Here is a 22407-nt window from a genome sequence, read left to right on the forward strand (position 1 = left end):
TACATCAAGAGGAAACAGAACATAGAGATAGAACGTGAAACTGCTTTATTGTGTCAAGTTTCAAGAAGCTAGCACAAACCGTGTTTGATTTAGAGTTCCAAATACATCTATCAGTATAGAAGAACGCAGAGTGAAACGCCAAAATTCAAACTGTTACTGGAAACGAACGCTTCAACATAGAAGAACGAAATTTGGGGAACCAAGTGGGCTTAGTGTACTGATCATTACCTGAAAGTATCATCCAGTTTGGGTGAAAAAATAGTTGCTGAGATTTCTGGAGAGTCGTAATTTTTGGAAGCTTGGCAACCCCTTTCAATGAAAGTGTTTCTACCCAGTCACTGCTGAGGGTTACATCAAGACGAAACAGAACATAGAGATAGAACGTGAAACTGCTTTATTGTGTCAAGTTTCAAGAAGCTAGCACAAACCGTGTTTGATTTAGAGTTCCAAATACATCTAACAGTATAGGAGAAAACAGAGTGAAACGCCAAAATTCAAACTGTTACTGGAATCGAACGCTTCAACATAGAAGAAGGAAATTTGGGAAACCAAGTGGGCTTAGTGTACTGATCATTACCTGAAAGTATCATCCAGTTTGGGTGAAAAAATAGTTGCTGAGATTTCTGGAGACTCGTAATTTTTGGAAGCTTGGCAACCCCTTTCAATGAAAGTGTTTCTCCCCAGTCACTACTTAGGGCTACATCAAGAGGAAACAGAACATAGAGATAGAACGTGAAACTGCTTTATTGTGTCAAGTTTCAAGAAGCTAGCACAAACCGTGTTTGATTTAGAGTTCCAAATACATCTATCAGTATAGGAGAAAACAGAGTGAAACGCCAAAATTCAAACTGTTACTGGAAACGAACGCTTCAACATAGAAGAACGAAATTTGGGGAACCAAGTGGGCTTAGTGTACTGATCATTACCTGAAAGTGTCATCAAGTTTGGGTGAAAAAATAGTTGCTGAGATTTCTGGAGACTCGTAATTTTTGGAAGCTTGGCAACCCCTTTCAATGAAAGTGTTTCTCCCCAGTCACTGCTTAGGGCTACATCAAGAGGAAACAGAACATAGAGATACAACGTGAAACTGCTTTATTGTGTCAAGTTTCAAGAAGCTAGCACAAACCGTGTTTGATTTAGAGTTCCAAATACATCTATCAGTATAGGAGAAAACAGAGTGAAACGCCAAAATTCAAACTGTCACTGGAAACGAACGCTTCAACATAGAAGAACGAAATTTGGGGAACCAAGTGGGCTTAGTGTACTGATCATTACCTGAAAGTGTCATCCAGTTTGGGTGAAAAAATAGTTGCTAGATTTCTGGAGACTCGTAATTTTTGGAAGCTTGGCAACCCCTTTCAATGAAAGTGTTTCTCCCCAGTCACTGCTTAGGGCTACATCAAGAGGAAACAGAACATAGAGATACAACGTGAAACTGCTTTATTGTGTCAAGTTTCAAGAAGCTAGCACAAACCGTGTTTGATTTAGAGTTCCAAATACATCTATCAGTATAGGAGAAAACAGAGTGAAACGCCAAAATTCAAACTGTCACTGGAAACGAACGCTTCAACATAGAAGAACGAAATTTGGGGAACCAAGTGGGCTTAGTGTACTGATCATTACCTGAATGTGTCATCCAGTTTGGGTGAAAAAATAGTTGCTGAGATTTCTGGAGACGCGTAATTTTTGGAAGCTTGGCAACCCCTTTCAATGAAAGTGTTTCTCCCCAGTCACTGCTTAGGGCTACATCAAGAGGAAACAGAACATAGAGATAGAACATGAAACTGCTTTATTGTGTCAAGTTTCAAGAAGCTAGCACAAACCGTGTTTGATTTAGAGTTCCAAATACATCTATCAGTATAGGATAACACAGAGTGAAACGCCAAAATTCAAACTGTTACTGGAAATGAACGCTTCAATATACAAGAACGAAATATGGGGAACCAAGTGGGCTTAGTGTACTGATCATTACCTGAATGTGTCATCCAGTTTGGGTGAAAAAATAGTTGCTGAGATTTCTGGAGACTCGTAATTTTTGGAAGCTTGGCAACCCCTTGCAATGTAAGTGTTTCTCCCCAGTCACTGCTTAGGGCTACATCTAGAGGAAACAGAACATAGAGATAGAACCTGAAACTGCTTTATTGTGTCAAGTTTCAAGAAGCTAGCACAAACCGTGTTTGATATAGAGTTCCAAATACATCTATCAGTATAGGAGAAAACAGAGTGAAACGCCAAAATTCAAACTGTTACTGGAAACGAACGCTTCAACATAGAAGAACGAAATTTGGGGAACCAAGTGGGCTTAGTGTACTGATCATTACCTGAAAGTATCATCCAGTTTGGGTGAAAAAATAGTTGCTGAGATTTCTGGAGACTCGTAATTTTTGGAAGCTTGGCAACCCCTTGCAATGTAAGTGTTTCTCCCCAGTCACTGCTTAGGGCTACATCTAGAGGAAACAGAACATAGAGATAGAACCTGAAACTGCTTTATTGTGTCAAGTTTCAAGAAGCTAGCACAAACCGTGTTTGATATAGAGTTCCAAATACATCTATCAGTATAGGAGAAAACAGAGTGAAACGCCAAAATTCAAACTGTTACTGGAAACGAACGCTTCAACATAGAAGAACGAAATTTGGGGAACCAAGTGGGCTTAGTGTACTGATCATTACCTGAAAGTATCATCCAGTTTGGGTGAAAAAATAGTTGCTGAGATTTCTGGAGACTCGTAAATTTTGGAAGCTTGGCAACCCCTTTCAATGAAAGTGTTTCTCCCCAGTCCTGCTTACGGCTACATCAAGAGGAAACAGAACATAGAGATAGAACGTGAAACTGCTTTATTGTGTCAAGTTTCAAGAAGCTAGCACAAACCGTGTTTGATTTAGAGTTCCAAATACATCTATCAGTATAGAAGAACACAGAGTGAAACGCCAAAATTCAAACTGTTACTGGAAACGAACGCTTCAACATAGAAGAACGAAATTTGGGGAACCAAGTGGGCTTAGTGTACTGATCATTACCTGAAAGTATCATCCAGTTTGGGTGAAAAAATAGTTGCTGAGATTTCTGGAGAGTCGTACTTTTTGGAAGCTTGGCAATTCCTTTCAATGAAAGTGTTTCTCCCCAGTCACTGCTTAGGGCTACATCAAGAGGAAAAGGAACATACAGATAGAACCTGAAACTGCTTTATTGTGTCAAGTTTCATGAAGCTAGCACAAACCCTGTTTGATTTAGAGTTCCAAATACATCTATCAGTATAGGAGAACACAGAGTGAAACGCCAAAATTCAAACTGTTACTGGAAACGAACGCTTCAATATAGAAGAACGAAATTTGGGGAACCAAGTGGGCTTAGTGTACTGACCATTACCTGAAAGTATCATCCAGTTTGGGTGAAAAAATAGTTGCTGAGATTTCTGGAGACTCGTAATTTTTGGAAGCTTGGCAACCCCTTTCAATGAAAGTGTTTCTCCCCAGTCACTGCTGAGGGTTCCATCAAGAGGAAACACAACATAGAGATAGAACGTGAAACTGCTTTATTGTGTCAAGTTTCAAGAAGCTAGCACAAACCGTGTTTGATTTAGAGTTCCAAATACATCTATCAGTGTAGGAGAACACAGAGTGAAACGCCAAAATTCAAACTGTTACTGGAAACGAACGCTTCAATATAGAAGAACGAAATTTGGGGAACCAAGTGGGCTTAGTGTACTGATCATTACCTGAAAGTGTCATCAAGTTTGGGTGAAAAAATAGTTGCTGAGATTTCTGGAGACTCGTAATTTTTGGAAGCTTGGCAACCCCTTTCAATGAAAGTGTTTCTCCCCAGTCACTGCTTAGGGCTACATCAAGAGGAAACAGAACATAGAGATAGAACGTGAAACTGCTTTATTGTGTCAAGTTTCAAGAAGCTAGCACAAACCGTGTTTGATTTAGAGTTCCAAATACATCTATCAGTATAGGAGAAAACAGAGTGAAACGCCAAAATTCAAACTGTCACTGGAAACGAACGCTTCAACATAGAAGAACGAAATTTGGGGAACCAAGTGGGCTTAGTGTACTGATCATTACCTGAAAGTGTCATCCAGTTTGGGTGAAAAAATAGTTGCTGAGATTTCTGGAGACGCGTAATTTTTGGAAGCTTGGCAACCCCTTTCAATGAAAGTGTTTCTCCCCAGTCACTGCTTAGGGCTACATCAAGAGGAAACAGAACATAGAGATAGAACGTGAAACTGCTTTATTGTGTCAAGTTTCAAGAAGCTAGCACAAACCGTGTTTGATTTAGAGTTCCAAATACATCTATCAGTGTAGGAGAACACAGAGTGAAACGCCAAAATTCAAACTGTTACTGGAAACGAACGCTTCAATATAGAAGAACGAAATTTGGGGAACCAAGTGGGCTTAGTGTACTGATCATTACCTGAAAGTGTCATCAAGTTTCGGTGAAAAAATAGTTGCTGAGATTTCTGGAGACTCGTAATTTTTGGAAGCTTGGCAACCCCTTTCAATGAAAGTGTTTCTCCCCAGTCACTGCTTAGGGCTACATCAAGAGGAAACAGAACATAGAGATAGAACGTGAAACTGCTTTATTGTGTCAAGTTTCAAGAAGCTAGCACAAACCGTGTTTGATTTAGAGTTCCAAATACATCTATCAGTATAGGAGAAAACAGAGTGAAACGCCAAAATTCAAACTGTCACTGGAAACGAACGCTTCAACATAGAAGAACGAAATTTGGGGAACCAAGTGGGCTTAGTGTACTGATCATTACCTGAAAGTGTCATCCAGTTTGGGTGAAAAAATAGTTGCTGAGATTTCTGGAGACGCGTAATTTTTGGAAGCTTGGCAACCCCTTTCAATGAAAGTGTTTCTCCCCAGTCCTGCTTACGGCTACATCAAGAGGAAACAGAACATAGAGATAGAACGTGAAACTGCTTTATTGTGTCAAGTTTCAAGAAGCTAGCACAAACCGTGTTTGATTTAGAGTTCCAAATACATCTATCAGTATAGAAGAACACAGAGTGAAACGCCAAAATTCAAACTGTTACTGGAAACGAACGCTTCAACATAGAAGAACGAAATTTGGGGAACCAAGTGGGCTTAGTGTACTGATCATTACCTGAAAGTATCATCCAGTTTGGGTGAAAAAATAGTTGCTGAGATTTCTGGAGAGTCGTAATTTTTGGAAGCTTGGCAACCCCTTTCAATGAAAGTGTTTCTACCCAGTCACTGCTGAGGGTTACATCAAGACGAAACAGAACATAGAGATAGAACGTGAAACTGCTTTATTGTGTCAAGTTTCAAGAAGCTAGCACAAACCGTGTTTGATTTAGAGTTCCAAATACATCTAACAGTATAGGAGAAAACAGAGTGAAACGCCAAAATTCAAACTGTTACTGGAATCGAACGCTTCAACATAGAAGAAGGAAATTTGGGAAACCAAGTGGGCTTAGTGTACTGATCATTACCTGAAAGTATCATCCAGTTTGGGTGAAAAAATAGTTGCTGAGATTTCTGGAGACTCGTAATTTTTGGAAGCTTGGCAACCCCTTTCAATGAAAGTGTTTCTCCCCAGTCACTGCTTAGGGCTACATCAAGAGGAAACAGAACATAGAGATACAACGTGAAACCGCTTTATTGTGTCAAGTTTCAAGAAGCTAGCACAAACCGTGTTTGATTTAGAGTTCCAAATACATCTATCAGTATAGGAGAAAACAGAGTGAAACGCCAAAATTCAAACTGTTACTGGAAACGAACGCTTCAACATAGAAGAACGAAATTTGGGGAACCAAGTGGGCTTAGTGTACTGATCATTACCTGAAAGTGTCATCCAGTTTGGGTGAAAAAATAGTTGCTTAGATTTCTGGAGACTCGTAATTTTTGGAAGCTTGGCAACCCCTTTCAATGAAAGTGTTTCTCCCCAGTCACTGCTTAGGGCTACATCAAGAGGAAACAGAACATAGAGATACAACGTGAAACTGCTTTATTGTGTCAAGTTTCAAGAAGCTAGCACAAACCGTGTTTGATTTAGAGTTCCAAATACATCTATCAGTATAGGAGAAAACAGAGTGAAACGCCAAAATTCAAACTGTCACTGGAAACGAACGCTTCAACATAGAAGAACGAAATTTGGGGAACCAAGTGGGCTTAGTGTACTGATCATTACCTGAAAGTTTCATCCAGTTTGGGTGAAAAAATAGTTGCTGAGATTTCTGGAGACTCGTAATTTTTGGAAGCTTGGCAACCCCTTTCAATGAAAGTGTTTCTCCCCAGTCACTGCTTAGGGCTACATCAAGAGGAAACAGAACATAGAGATAGAACGTGAAACTGCTTTATTGTGTCAAGTTTCAAGAAGCTAGCACAAACCGTGTTTGATTTAGAGTTCCAAATACATCTATCAGTATAGGAGAACGCAGAGTGAAACGCCAAAATTCAAACTGTTACTGGAAACGAACGCTTCAACATAGAAGAACGAAATTTGGGGAACCAAGTGGGCTTAGTGTACTGATCATTACCTGAAAGTATCATCCAGTTTGGGTGAAAAAATAGTTGCTGAGATTTCTGGAGAGTCGTAATTTTTGGAAGCTTGGCAACCCCTTTCAATGAAAGTGTTTCTACCCAGTCACTGCTGAGGGTTACATCAAGACGAAACAGAACATAGAGATAGAACGTGAAACTGCTTTATTGTGTCAAGTTTCAAGAAGCTAGGACAAACCGTGTTTGATTTAGAGTTCCAAATACATCTAACAGTATAGGAGAAAACAGAGTGAAACGCCAAAATTCAAACTGTTACTGGAATCGAACGCTTCAACATAGAAGAACGAAATTTGGGAAACCAAGTGGGCTTCGTGTACTGATCATTACCTGAAAATATTATCCAATTTTTCTGAAAAAAAAGTTGCTGAGATTTCTGGAGACTCGTAATTTTTGGAAGCTTGGCAACCCCTTTCAATGAAAGTGTTTCTCCCCAGTCACTACTAATGGCTACATCAAGAGGAAACAGAACATAGAGATAGAACGTGAAACTGCTTTATTGTGTCAAGTTTCAAGAAGCTAGCACAAACCGTGTTTGATTTAGAGTTCCAAATACATCTATCAGTATAGGAGAAAACAGAGTGAAACGCCAAAATTCAAACTGTTACTGGAAACGAACGCTTCAACATAGAAGAACGAAATTTGGGGAACCAAGTGGGCTTAGTGTACTGATCATTACCTGAAAGTGTCATCAAGTTTGGGTGAAAAAATAGTTGCTGAGATTTCTGGAGACGCGTAATTTTTGGAAGCTTGGCAACCCCTTTCAATGAAAGTGTTTCTCCCCAGTCACTGCTTAGGGCTACATCAAGAGGAAACAGAACATAGAGATAGAACGTGAAACTGCTTTATTGTGTCAAGTTTCAAGAAGCTAGCACAAACCGTGTTTGATTTAGAGTTCCAAATACATCTATCAGTATAGGAGAAAACAGAGTGAAACGCCAAAATTCAAACTGTCACTGGAAACGAACGCTTCAACATAGAAGAACGAAAATTGGGGAACCAAGTGGGCTTAGTGTACTGATCATTACCTGAAAGTGTCATCCAGTTTGGGTGAAACAATAGTTGCTTAGATTTCTGGAGACTCGTAATTTTTGGAAGCTTGGCAACCCCTTTCAATGAAAGTGTTTCTCCCCAGTCACTGCTTAGGGCTACATCAAGAGGAAACAGAACATAGAGATACAACGTGAAACTGCTTTATTGTGTCAAGTTTCAAGAAGCTAGCACAAACCGTGTTTGATTTAGAGTTCCAAATACATCTATCAGTATAGGAGAAAACAGAGTGAAACGCCAAAATTCAAACTGTCACTGGAAACGAACGCTTCAACATAGAAGAACGAAATTTGGGGAACCAAGTGGGCTTAGTGTACTGATCATTACCTGAATGTGTCATCCAGTTTGGGTGAAAAAATAGTTGCTCAGATTTCTGGAGACGCGTAATTTTTGGAAGCTTGGCAACCCCTTTCAATGAAAGTGTTTCTCCCCAGTCACTGCTTAGGGCTACATCAAGAGGAAACACAACATAGAGATAGAACGTGAAACTGCTTTATTGTGTCAAGTTTCAAGAAGCTAGCACAAACCGTGTTTGATTTAGAGTTCCAAATACATCTATCAGTATAGGAGAACACAGAGTGAAACGCCAAAATTCAAACTGTTACTGGAAACGAACGCTTCAATATACAAGAACGAAATTTGGGGAACCAAGTGGGCTTAGTGTACTGATCATTACCTGAATGTGTCATCCAGTTTGGGTGAAAAAATAGTTGCTGAGATTTCTGGAGACTCGTAATTTTTGGAAGCTTGGCAACCCCTTGCAATGTAAGTGTTTCTCCCCAGTCACTGCTTAGGGCTACATCTAGAGGAAACAGAACATAGAGATAGAACCTGAAACTGCTTTATTGTGTCAAGTTTCAAGAAGCTAGCACAAACCGTGTTTGATATAGAGTTCCAAATACATCTATCAGTATAGGAGAAAACAGAGTGAAACGCCAAAATTCAAACTGTTACTGGAAACGAACGCTTCAACATAGAAGAACGAAATTTGGGGAACCAAGTGGGCTTAGTGTACTGATCATTACCTGAAAGTGTCATCCAGTTTGGGTGAAAAAATAGTTGCTGAGATTTCTGGAGACTCGTAAATTTTGGAAGCTTGGCAACCCCTTTCAATGAAAGTGTTTCTCCCCAGTCCTGCTTACGGCTACATCAAGAGGAATCAGAACATAGAGATAGAACGTGAAACTGCTTTATTGTGTCAAGTTTCAAGAAGCTAGCACAAACCGTGTTTGATTTAGAGTTCCAAATACATCTATCAGTATAGGAGAAAACAGAGTGAAACGCCAAAATTCAAACTGTTACTGGAATCGAACGCTTCAACATAGAAGAAGGAAATTTGGGGAACCAAGTGGGCTTAGTGTACTGATCATTACCTGAAAGTATCATCCAGTTTGGGTGAAAAAATAGTTGCTGAGATTTCTGGAGACTCGTAATTTTTGGAAGCTTGGCAACCCCTTTCAATGAAAGTGTTTCTCCCCAGTCACTACTTAGGGCTACATCAAGAGGAAACAGAACATAGAGATAGAACGTGAAACTGCTTTATTGTGTCAAGTTTCAAGAAGCTAGCACAAACCGTGTTTGATTTAGAGTTCCAAATACATCTATCAGTATAGGAGAAAACAGAGTGAAACGCCAAAATTCAAACTGTTACTGGAAACGAACGCTTCAACATAGAAGAACGAAATTTGGGGAACCAAGTGGGCTTAGTGTACTGATCATTACCTGAAAGTGTCATCAAGTTTGGGTGAAAAAATAGTTGCTGAGATTTCTGGAGACTCGTAATTTTTGGAAGCTTGGCAACCCCTTGCAATGTAAGTGTTTCTCCCCAGTCACTGCTTAGGGCTACATCAAGAGGAAACAGAACATAGAGATACAACGTGAAACTGCTTTATTGTGTCAAGTTTCAAGAAGCTAGCACAAACCGTGTTTGATTTAGAGTTCCAAATACATCTATCAGTATAGGAGAAAACAGAGTGAAACGCCAAAATTCAAACTGTCACTGGAAACGAACGCTTCAACATAGAAGAACGAAATTTGGGGAACCAAGTGGGCTTAGTGTACTGATCATTACCTGAATGTGTCATCCAGTTTGGGTGAAAAAATAGTTGCTGAGATTTCTGGAGACGCGTAATTTTTGGAAGCTTGGCAACCCCTTTCAATGAAAGTGTTTCTCCCCAGTCACTGCTTAGGGCTACATCAAGAGGAAACAGAACATAGAGATAGAACGTGAAACTGCTTTATTGTGTCAAGTTTCAAGAAGCTAGCACAAACCGTGTTTGATTTAGAGTCCCAAATACATCTATCAGTATAGGAGAACACAGAGTGAAACGCCAAAATTCAAACTGTTACTGGAAACAAACGCTTCAATATACAAGAACGAAATTTGGGGAACCAAGTGGGCTTAGTGTACTGATCATTACCTGAATGTGTCATCCAGTTTGGGTGAAAAAATAGTTGCTGAGATTTCTGGAGACTCGTAAATTTTGGAAGCTTGGCAACCCCTTTCAATGAAAGTGTTTCTCCCCAGTCACTGCTTAGGGCTACATCTAGAGGAAACAGAACATAGAGATAGAACCTGAAACTGCTTTATTGTGTCAAGTTTCAAGAAGCTAGCACAAACCGTGTTTGATATAGAGTTCCAAATACATCTATCAGTATAGGAGAAAACAGAGTGAAACGCCAAAATTCAAACTGTTACTGGAAACGAACGCTTCAACATAGAAGAACGAAATTTGGGGAACCAAGTGGGCTTAGTGTACTGATCATTACCTGAAAGTATCATCCAGTTTGGGTGAAAAAATAGTTGCTGAGATTTCTGGAGACTCGTAATTTTTGGAAGCTTGGCAACCCCTTTCAATGAAAGTGTTTCTCCCCAGTCACTGCTTACAGCTACATCAAGAGGAAACAGAACATAGAGATAGAACGTGAAACTGCTTAATTGTGTCAAGTTTCAAGAAGCTAGCACAAACCGTGTTTGATTTAGAGTTCCAAATACATCTATCAGTATAGGAGAACGCAGAGTGAAACGCCAAAATTCAAACTGTTACTGGAAACGAACGCTTCAACATAGAAGAACGAAATTTGGGGAACCAAGTGGGCTTAGTGTACTGATCATTACCTGAAAGTATCATCCAGTTTGGGTGAAAAAATAGTTGATGAGATTTCTGGAGAGTCGTAATTTTTGGAAGCTTGGCAACCCCTTTCAATGAAAGTGTTTCTACCCAGTCACTGCTGAGGGTTACATCAAGACGAAACAGAACATAGAGATAGAACGTGAAACTGCTTTATTGTGTCAAGTTCAAGAAGCTAGGACAAACCGTGTTTGATTTAGAGTTCCAAATACATCTAACAGTATAGGAGAAAACAGAGTGAAACGCCAAAATTCAAACTGTTACTGGAATCGAACGCTTCAACATAGAAGAACGAAATTTGGGAAACCAAGTGGGCTTCGTGTACTGATCATTACCTGAAAGTATCATCCAATTTTTCTGAAAAAATAGTTGCTGAGATTTCTGGAGACTCGTAATTTTTTGAAGCTTGGCAACCCCTTTCAATGAAAGTGTTTCTCCCCAGTCACTACTTATGGCTACATCAAGAGGAAACAGAACATAGAGATAGAACGTGAAACTGCTTTATTGTGTCAAGTTTCAAGAAGCTAGCACAAACCGTGTTTGATTTAGAGTTCCAAATACATCTATCAGTATAGGAGAAAACAGAGTGAAACGCCAAAATTCAAACTGTTACTGGAAACGAACGCTTCAACATAGAAGAACGAAATTTGGGGAACCAAGTGGGCTTAGTGTACTGATCATTACCTGAAAGTGTCATCAAGTTTGGGTGAAAAAATAGTTGCTGAGATTTCTGGAGACTCGTAATTTTTGGAAGCTTGGCAACCCCTTGCAATGTAAGTGTTTCTCCCCAGTCACTGCTTAGGGCTACATCAAGAGGAAACAGAACATAGAGATAGAACGTGAAACTGCTTTATTGTGTCAAGTTTCAAGAAGCTAGCACAAACCGTGTTTGATTTAGAGTTCCAAATACATCTATCAGTATAGGAGAAAACAGAGTGAAACGCCAAAATTCAAACTGTCACTGGAAACGAACGCTTCAACATAGAAGAACGAAATTTGGGGAACCAAGTGGGCTTAGTGTACTGATCATTACCTGAATGTGTCATCCAGTTTGGGTGAAAAAATAGTTGCTGAGATTTCTGGAGACGCGTAATTTTTGGAAGCTTGGCAACCCCTTTCAATGAAAGTGTTTCTCCCCAGTCACTGCTTAGGGCTACATCAAGAGGAAACAGAACATAGAGATAGAACGTGAAACTGCTTTATTGTGTCAAGTTTCAAGAAGCTAGCACAAACCGTGTTTGATTTAGAGTCCCAAATACATCTATCAGTATAGGAGAACACAGAGTGAAACGCCAAAATTCAAACTGTTACTGGAAACGAACGCTTCAATATACAAGAACGAAATTTGGGGAACCAAGTGGGCTTAGTGTACTGATCATTACCTGAATGTGTCATCCAGTTTGGGTGAAAAAATAGTTGCTGAGATTTCTGGAGACTCGTAATTTTTGGAAGCTTGGCAACCCCTTTCAATGAAAGTGTTTCTCCCCAGTCACTGCTTAGGGCTACATCTAGAGGAAACAGAACATAGAGATAGAACCTGAAACTGCTTTATTGTGTCAAGTTTCAAGAAGCTAGCACAAACCGTGTTTGATATAGAGTTCCAAATACATCTATCAGTATAGGAGAAAACAGAGTGAAACGCCAAAATTCAAACTGTTACTGGAAACGAACGCTTCAACATAGAAGAACGAAATTTGGGGAACCAAGTGGGCTTAGTGTACTGATCATTACCTGAAAGTATCATCCAGTTTGGGTGAAAAAATAGTTGCTGAGATTTCTGGAGACTCGTAATTTTTGGAAGCTTGGCAACCCCTTGCAATGTAAGTGTTTCTCCCCAGTCACTGCTTAGGGCTACATCAAGAGGAAACAGAACATAGAGATAGAACGTGAAACTGCTTAATTGTGTCAAGTTTCAAGAAGCTAGCACAAACCGTGTTTGATTTAGAGTTCCAAATACATCTATCAGTATAGGAGAACGCAGAGTGAAACGCCAAAATTCAAACTGTTACTGGAAACGAACGCTTCAACATAGAAGAACGAAATTTGGGGAACCAAGTGGGCTTAGTGTACTGATCATTACCTGAAAGTATCATCCAGTTTGGGTGAAAAAATAGTTGATGAGATTTCTGGAGAGTCGTAATTTTTGGAAGCTTGGCAACCCCTTTCAATGAAAGTGTTTCTACCCAGTCACTGCTGAGGGTTACATCAAGACGAAACAGAACATAGAGATAGAACGTGAAACTGCTTTATTGTGTCAAGTTTCAAGAAGCTAGGACAAACCGTGTTTGATTTAGAGTTCCAAATACATCTAACAGTATAGGAGAAAACAGAGTGAAACGCCAAAATTCAAACTGTTACTGGAATCGAACGCTTCAACATAGAAGAACGAAATTTGGGAAACCAAGTGGGCTTCGTGTACTGATCATTACCTGAAAGTATCATCCAATTTTTCTGAAAAAATAGTTGCTGAGATTTCTGGAGACTCCTAATTTTTGGAAGCTTGGCAACCCCTTTCAATGAAAGTGTTTCTCCCCAGTCACTACTTATGGCTACATCAAGAGGAAACAGAACATAGAGATAGAACGTGAAACTGCTTTATTGTGTCAAGTTTCAAGAAGCTAGCACAAACCGTGTTTGATTTAGAGTTCCAAATACATCTATCAGTATAGGAGAAAACAGAGTGAAACGCCAAAATTCAAACTGTTACTGGAAACGAACACTTCAACATAGAAGAACGAAATTTGGAGAACCAAGTGGGCTTAGTGTACTGATCATTACCTGAAAGTGTCATCAAGTTTGGGTGAAAAAATAGTTGCTGAGATTTCTGGAGACGCGTAATTTTTGGAAGCTTGGCAACCCCTTTCAATGAAAGTGTTTCTTCCCAGTCACTGCTTAGGGCTACATCTAGAGGAAACAGAACATAGAGATACAACGTGAAACTGCTTTATTGTGTCAAGTTTCAAGAAGCTAGCACAAACCGTGTTTGATTTAGAGTTCCAAATACATCTATCAGTATAGGAGAAAACAGAGTGAAACGCCAAAATTCAAACTGTCACTGGAAACGAACGCTTCAACATAGAAGAACGAAATTTGGGGAACCAAGTGGGCTTAGTGTACTGATCATTACCTGAATATGTCATCCAGTTTGGGTGAAAAAATAGTTGCTGAGATTTCTGGAGACGGGTAATTTTTGGAAGCTTGGCAACCCCTTTCAATGAAAGTGTTTCTCCCCAGTCACTGCTTAGGGCTACATCAAGAGGAAACACAACATAGAGATAGAACGTGAAACTGCTTTATTGTGTCAAGTTTCAAGAAGCTAGCACAAACCGTGTTTGATTTAGAGTTCCAAATACATCTATCAGTATAGGAGAACACAGAGTGAAACGCCAAAATTCAAACTGTTACTGGAAACGAACGCTTCAATATACAAGAACGAAATTTGGGGAACCAAGTGGGTTTAGTGTACTGATCATTACCTGAATGTGTCATCCAGTTTGGGTGAAAAAATAGTTGCTGAGATTTCTGGAGACTCGTAATTTTTGGAAGCTTGGCAACCCCTTGCAATGTAAGTGTTTCTCCCCAGTCACTGCTTAGGGCTACATCTAGAGGAAACAGAACATAGAGATAGAACCTGAAACTGCTTTATTGAGTCAAGTTTCAAGAAGCTAGCACAAACCGTGTTTGATATAGAGTTCCAAATACATCTATCAGTATAGGAGAAAACAGAGTGAAACGCCAAAATTCAAACTGTTACTGGAAACGAACGCTTCAACATAGAAGAACGAAATTTGGGGAACCAAGTGGGCTTAGTGTACTGATCATTACCTGAAAGTATCATCCAGTTTGGGTGAAAAAATAGTTGCTGAGATTTCTGGAGACTCGTAAATTTTGGAAGCTTGGCAACCCCTTTCAATGAAAGTGTTTCTCCCCAGTCCTGCTTATGGCTACATCAAGAGGAAACAGAACATAGAGATAGAACGTGAAACTGCTTTATTGTGTCAAGTTTCAAGAAGCTAGCACAAACCGTGTTTGATTTAGAGTTCCAAATACATCTATCAGTATAGAAGAACGCAGAGTGAAACGCCAAAATTCAAACTGTTACTGGAAACGAACGCTTCAACATAGAAGAACGACATTTGGGGAACCAAGTGGGCTTAGTGTACTGATCATTACCTGAAAGTATCATCCAGTTTGGGTGAAAAAATAGTTGCTGAGATTTCTGGAGAGTCGTAATTTTTGGAAGCTTGGCAACCCCTTTCAATGAAAGTGTTTCTACCCAGTCACTGCTGAGGGTTACATCAAGACGAAACAGAACATAGAGATAGAACGTGAAACTGCTTTATTGTGTCAAGTTTCAAGAAGCTAGCACAAACCGTGTTTGATTTAGAGTTCCAAATACATCTAACAGTATAGGAGAAAACAGAGTGAAACGCCAAAATTCAAACTGTTACTGGAATCGAACGCTTCAACATAGAAGAAGGAAATTTGGGAAACCAAGTGGGCTTAGTGTACTGATCATTACCTGAAAGTATCATCCAGTTTGGGTGAAAAAATAGTTGCTGAGATTTCTGGAGACTCGTAATTTTTGGAAGCTTGGCAACCCCTTTCAATGAAAGTGTTTCTCCCCAGTCACTACTTAGGGCTACATCAAGAGGAAACAGAACATAGAGATAGAACGTGAAACTGCTTTATTGTGTCAAGTTTCAAGAAGCTAGCACAAACCGTGTTTGATTTAGAGTTCCAAATACATCTATCAGTATAGGAGAAAACAGAGTGAAACGCCAAAATTCAAACTGTTACTGGAAACGAACGCTTCAACATAGAAGAACGAAATTTGGGGAACCAAGTGGGCTTAGTGTACTGATCATTACCTGAAAGTGTCATCAAGTTTGGGTGAAAAAATAGTTGCTGAGATTTCTGGAGACTCGTAATTTTTGGAAGCTTGGCAACCCCTTTCAATGAAAGTGTTTCTCCCCAGTCACTGCTTAGGGCTACATCAAGAGGAAACAGAACATAGAGATACAACGTGAAACTGCTTTATTGTGTCAAGTTTCAAGAAGCTAGCACAAACCGTGTTTGATTTAGAGTTCCAAATACATCTATCAGTATAGGAGAAAACAGAGTGAAACGCCAAAATTCAAACTGTCACTGGAAACGAACGCTTCAACATAGAAGAACGAAATTTGGGGAACCAAGTGGGCTTAGTGTACTGATCATTACCTGAAAGTGTCATCCAGTTTGGGTGAAAAAATAGTTGCTAGATTTCTGGAGACTCGTAATTTTTGGAAGCTTGGCAACCCCTTTCAATGAAAGTGTTTCTCCCCAGTCACTGCTTAGGGCTACATCAAGAGGAAACAGAACATAGAGATACAACGTGAAACTGCTTTATTGTGTCAAGTTTCAAGAAGCTAGCACAAACCGTGTTTGATTTAGAGTTCCAAATACATCTATCAGTATAGGAGAAAACAGAGTGAAACGCCAAAATTCAAACTGTCACTGGAAACGAACGCTTCAACATAGAAGAACGAAATTTGGGGAACCAAGTGGGCTTAGTGTACTGATCATTACCTGAATGTGTCATCCAGTTTGGGTGAAAAAATAGTTGCTGAGATTTCTGGAGACGCGTAATTTTTGGAAGCTTGGCAACCCCTTTCAATGAAAGTGTTTCTCCCCAGTCACTGCTTAGGGCTACATCAAGAGGAAACAGAACATAGAGATAGAACGTGAAACTGCTTTATTGTGTCAAGTTTCAAGAAGCTAGCACAAACCGTGTTTGATTTAGAGTTCCAAATACATCTATCAGTATAGGATAACACAGAGTGAAACGCCAAAATTCAAACTGTTACTGGAAACGAACGCTTCAATATACAAGAACGAAATATGGGGAACCAAGTGGGCTTAGTGTACTGATCATTACCTGAATGTGTCATCCAGTTTGGGTGAAAAAATAGTTGCTGAGATTTCTGGAGACTCGTAATTTTTGGAAGCTTGGCAACCCCTTGCAATGTAAGTGTTTCTCCCCAGTCACTGCTTAGGGCTACATCTAGAGGAAACAGAACATAGAGATAGAACCTGAAACTGCTTTATTGTGTCAAGTTTCAAGAAGCTAGCACAAACCGTGTTTGATATAGAGTTCCAAATACATCTATCAGTATAGGAGAAAACAGAGTGAAACGCCAAAATTCAAACTGTTACTGGAAACGAACGCTTCAACATAGAAGAACGAAATTTGGGGAACCAAGTGGGCTTAGTGTACTGATCATTACCTGAAAGTATCATCCAGTTTGGGTGAAAAAATAGTTGCTGAGATTTCTGGAGACTCGTAATTTTTGGAAGCTTGGCAACCCCTTGCAATGTAAGTGTTTCTCCCCAGTCACTGCTTAGGGCTACATCTAGAGGAAACAGAACATAGAGATAGAACCTGAAACTGCTTTATTGTGTCAAGTTTCAAGAAGCTAGCACAAACCGTGTTTGATATAGAGTTCCAAATACATCTATCAGTATAGGAGAAAACAGAGTGAAACGCCAAAATTCAAACTGTTACTGGAAACGAACGCTTCAACATAGAAGAACGAAATTTGGGGAACCAAGTGGGCTTAGTGTACTGATCATTACCTGAAAGTATCATCCAGTTTGGGTGAAAAAATAGTTGCTGAGATTTCTGGAGACTCGTAAATTTTGGAAGCTTGGCAACCCCTTTCAATGAAAGTGTTTCTCCCCAGTCCTGCTTACGGCTACATCAAGAGGAAACAGAACATAGAGATAGAACGTGAAACTGCTTTATTGTGTCAAGTTTCAAGAAGCTAGCACAAACCGTGTTTGATTTAGAGTTCCAAATACATCTATCAGTATAGAAGAACACAGAGTGAAACGCCAAAATTCAAACTGTTACTGGAAACGAACGCTTCAACATAGAAGAACGAAATTTGGGGAACCAAGTGGGCTTAGTGTACTGATCATTACCTGAAAGTATCATCCAGTTTGGGTGAAAAAATAGTTGCTGAGATTTCTGGAGAGTCGTACTTTTTGGAAGCTTGGCAATTCCTTTCAATGAAAGTGTTTCTCCCCAGTCACTGCTTAGGGCTACATCAAGAGGAAAAGGAACATACAGATAGAACCTGAAACTGCTTTATTGTGTCAAGTTTCATGAAGCTAGCACAAACCCTGTTTGATTTAGAGTTCCAAATACATCTATCAGTATAGGAGAACACAGAGTGAAACGCCAAAATTCAAACTGTTACTGGAAACGAACGCTTCAATATAGAAGAACGAAATTTGGGGAACCAAGTGGGCTTAGTGTACTGACCATTACCTGAAAGTATCATCCAGTTTGGGTGAAAAAATAGTTGCTGAGATTTCTGGAGACTCGTAATTTTTGGAAGCTTGGCAACCCCTTTCAATGAAAGTGTTTCTCCCCAGTCACTGCTGAGGGTTCCATCAAGAGGAAACACAACATAGAGATAGAACGTGAAACTGCTTTATTGTGTCAAGTTTCAAGAAGCTAGCACAAACCGTGTTTGATTTAGAGTTCCAAATACATCTATCAGTGTAGGAGAACACAGAGTGAAACGCCAAAATTCAAACTGTTACTGGAAACGAACGCTTCAATATAGAAGAACGAAATTTGGGGAACCAAGTGGGCTTAGTGTACTGATCATTACCTGAAAGTGTCATCAAGTTTGGGTGAAAAAATAGTTGCTGAGATTTCTGGAGACTCGTAATTTTTGGAAGCTTGGCAACCCCTTTCAATGAAAGTGTTTCTCCCCAGTCACTGCTTAGGGCTACATCAAGAGGAAACAGAACATAGAGATAGAACGTGAAACTGCTTTATTGTGTCAAGTTTCAAGAAGCTAGCACAAACCGTGTTTGATTTAGAGTTCCAAATACATCTATCAGTATAGGAGAAAACAGAGTGAAACGCCAAAATTCAAACTGTCACTGGAAACGAACGCTTCAACATAGAAGAACGAAATTTGGGGAACCAAGTGGGCTTAGTGTACTGATCATTACCTGAAAGTGTCATCCAGTTTGGGTGAAAAAATAGTTGCTGAGATTTCTGGAGACGCGTAATTTTTGGAAGCTTGGCAACCCCTTTCAATGAAAGTGTTTCTCCCCAGTCACTGCTTAGAGCTACATCAAGAGGAAACAGAACATAGAGATAGAACGTGAAACTGCTTTATTGTGTCAAGTTTCAAGAAGCTAGCACAAACCGTGTTTGATTTAGAGTTCCAAATACATCTATCAGTGTAGGAGAACACAGAGTGAAACGCCAAAATTCAAACTGTTACTGGAAACGAACGCTTCAATATAGAAGAACGAAATTTGGGGAACCAAGTGGGCTTAGTGTACTGATCATTACCTGAAAGTGTCATCAAGTTTGGGTGAAAAAATAGTTGCTGAGATTTCTGGAGACTCGTAATTTTTGGAAGCTTGGCAACCCCTTTCAATGAAAGTGTTTCTCCCCAGTCACTGCTTAGGGCTACATCAAGAGGAAACAGAACATAGAGATAGAACGTGAAACTGCTTTATTGTGTCAAGTTTCAAGAAGCTAGCACAAACCGTGTTTGATTTAGAGTTCCAAATACATCTATCAGTATAGGAGAAAACAGAGTGAAACGCCAAAATTCAAACTGTCACTGGAAACGAACGCTTCAACATAGAAGAACGAAATTTGGGGAACCAAGTGGGCTTAGTGTACTGATCATTACCTGAAAGTGTCATCCAGTTTGGGTGAAAAAATAGTTGCTGAGATTTCTGGAGACGCGTAATTTTTGGAAGCTTGGCAACCCCTTTCAATGAAAGTGTTTCTCCCCAGTCACTGCTTAGGGCTATATCAAGAGGAAACAGAACATAGAGATAGAACGTGCAACTGCTTTATTGTGTCAAGTTTCAAGAAGCTAGCACAAACCGTGTTTGATTTAGAGTTCCAAATACATCTATCAGTATAGGAGAACACAGAGTGAAACGCCAAAATTCAAACTGTTACTGGAAACGAACGCTTCAATATAGAAGAACGAAATTTGGGGAACCAAGTGGGCTTAGTGTACTGATCATTACCTGAATGTGTCATCCAGTTTGGGTGAAAAAATAGTTGCTGAGATTTCTGGAGACTCGTAATTTTTGGAAGCTTGGCAACCCCTTGCAATGTAAGTGTTTCTCCCCAGTCACTGCTTAGGGCTACATCTAGAGGAAACAGAACATAGAGATAGAACCTGAAACTGCTTTATTGTGTCAAGTTTCAAGAAGCTAGCACAAACCGTGTTTGATTTAGAGTTCCAAATACATCTATCAGTATAGGAGAAAACAGAGTGAAACGCCAAAATTCAAACTGTTACTGGAAACGAACGCTTCAACATAGAAGAACGAAATTTGGGGAACCAAGTGGGCTTAGTGTACTGATCATTACCTGAAAGTATCATCCAGTTTGGGTGAAAAAATAGTTGCTGAGATTTCTGGAGACTCGTAAATTTTGGAAGCTTGGCAACCCCTTTCAATGAAAGTGTTTCTCCCCAGTCCTGCTTACGGCTACATCAAGAGGAAACAGAACATAGAGATAGAACGTGAAACTGCTTTATTGTGTCAAGTTTCAAGAAGCTAGCACAAACCGTGTTTGATTTAGAGTTCCAAATACATCTATCAGTATAGAAGAACGCAGAGTGAAACGCCAAAATTCAAACTGTTACTGGAAACGAACGCTTCAACATAGAAGAACGAAATTTGGGGAACCAAGTGGGCTTAGTGTACTGATCATTACCTGAAAGTATCATCCAGTTTGGGTGAAAAAATAGTTGCTGAGATTTCTGGAGAGTCGTAATTTTTGGAAGCTTGGCAACCCCTTTCAATGAAAGTGTTTCTACCCAGTCACTGCTGAGGGTTACATCAAGACGAAACAGAACATAGAGATAGAACGTGAAACTGCTTTATTGTGTCAAGTTTCAAGAAGCTAGCACAAACCGTGTTTGATTTAGAGTTCCAAATACATCTAACAGTATAGGAGAAAACAGAGTGAAACGCCAAAATTCAAACTGTTACTGGAATCGAACGCTTCAACATAGAAGAAGGAAATTTGGGAAACCAAGTGGGCTTAGTGTACTGATCATTACCTGAAAGTATCATCCAGTTTGGGTGAAAAAATAGTTGCTGAGATTTCTGGAGACTCGTAATTTTTGGAAGCTTGGCAACCCCTTTCAATGAAAGTGTTTCTCCCCAGTCACTGCTTAGGGCTACATCAAGAGGAAACAGAACATAGAGATACAACGTGAAACCGCTTTATTGTGTCAAGTTTCAAGAAGCTAGCACAAACCGTGTTTGATTTAGAGTTCCAAATACATCTATCAGTATAGGAGAAAACAGAGTGAAACGCCAAAATTCAAACTGTTACTGGAAACGAACGCTTCAACATAGAAGAACGAAATTTGGGGAACCAAGTGGGCTTAGTGTACTGATCATTACCTGAAAGTGTCATCCAATTTGGGTGAAAAAATAGTTGCTTAGATTTCTGGAGACTCGTAATTTTTGGAAGCTTGGCAACCCCTTTCAATGAAAGTGTTTCTCCCCAGTCACTGCTTAGGGCTACATCAAGAGGAAACAGAACATAGAGATACAACGTGAAACTGCTTTATTGTGTCAAGTTTCAAGAAGCTAGCACAAACCGTGTTTGATTTAGAGTTCCAAATACATCTATCAGTATAGGAGAAAACAGAGTGAAACGCCAAAATTCAAACTGTCACTGGAAACGAACGCTTCAACATAGAAGAACGAAATTTGGGGAACCAAGTGGGCTTAGTGTACTGATCATTACCTGAAAGTTTCATCCAGTTTGGGTGAAAAAATAGTTGCTGAGATTTCTGGAGACTCGTAATTTTTGGAAGCTTGGCAACCCCTTTCAATGAAAGTGTTTCTCCCCAGTCACTGCTTAGGGCTACATCAAGAGGAAAGAGAACATAGAGATAGAACGTGAAACTGCTTTATTGTGTCAAGTTTCAAGAAGCTAGCACAAACCGTGTTTGATTTAGAGTTCCAAATACATCTATCAGTATAGGAGAACGCAGAGTGAAACGCCAAAATTCAAACTGTTACTGGAAACGAACGCTTCAACATAGAAGAACGAAATTTGGGGAACCAAGTGGGCTTAGTGTACTGATCATTACCTGAAAGTATCATCCAGTTTGGGTGAAAAAATAGTTGCTGAGATTTCTGGAGAGTCGTAATTTTTGGAAGCTTGGCAACCCCTTTCAATGAAAGTGTTTCTACCCAGTCACTGCTGAGGGTTACATCAAGACGAAACAGAACATAGAGATAGAACGTGAAACTGCTTTATTGTGTCAAGTTTCAAGAAGCTAGGACAAACCGTGTTTGATTTAGAGTTCCAAATACATCTAACAGTATAGGAGAAAACAGAGTGAAACGCCAAAATTCAAACTGTTACTGGAATCGAACGCTTCAACATAGAAGAACGAAATTTGGGAAACCAAGTGGGCTTCGTGTACTGATCATTACCTGAAAATATCATCCAATTTTTCTGAAAAAAAAGTTGCTGAGATTTCTGGAGACTCGTAATTTTTGGAAGCTTGGCAACCCCTTTCAATGAAAGTGTTTCTCCCCAGTCACTACTAATGGCTACATCAAGAGGAAACAGAACATAGAGATAGAACGTGAAACTGCTTTATTGTGTCAAGTTTCAAGAAGCTAGCACAAACC

Source organism: Spermophilus citellus, assembly GCF_964194105.1.
Source record: "Spermophilus citellus genome assembly, chromosome: 3".
Taxonomy (NCBI): Eukaryota; Metazoa; Chordata; class Mammalia; order Rodentia; family Sciuridae; genus Spermophilus; species Spermophilus citellus.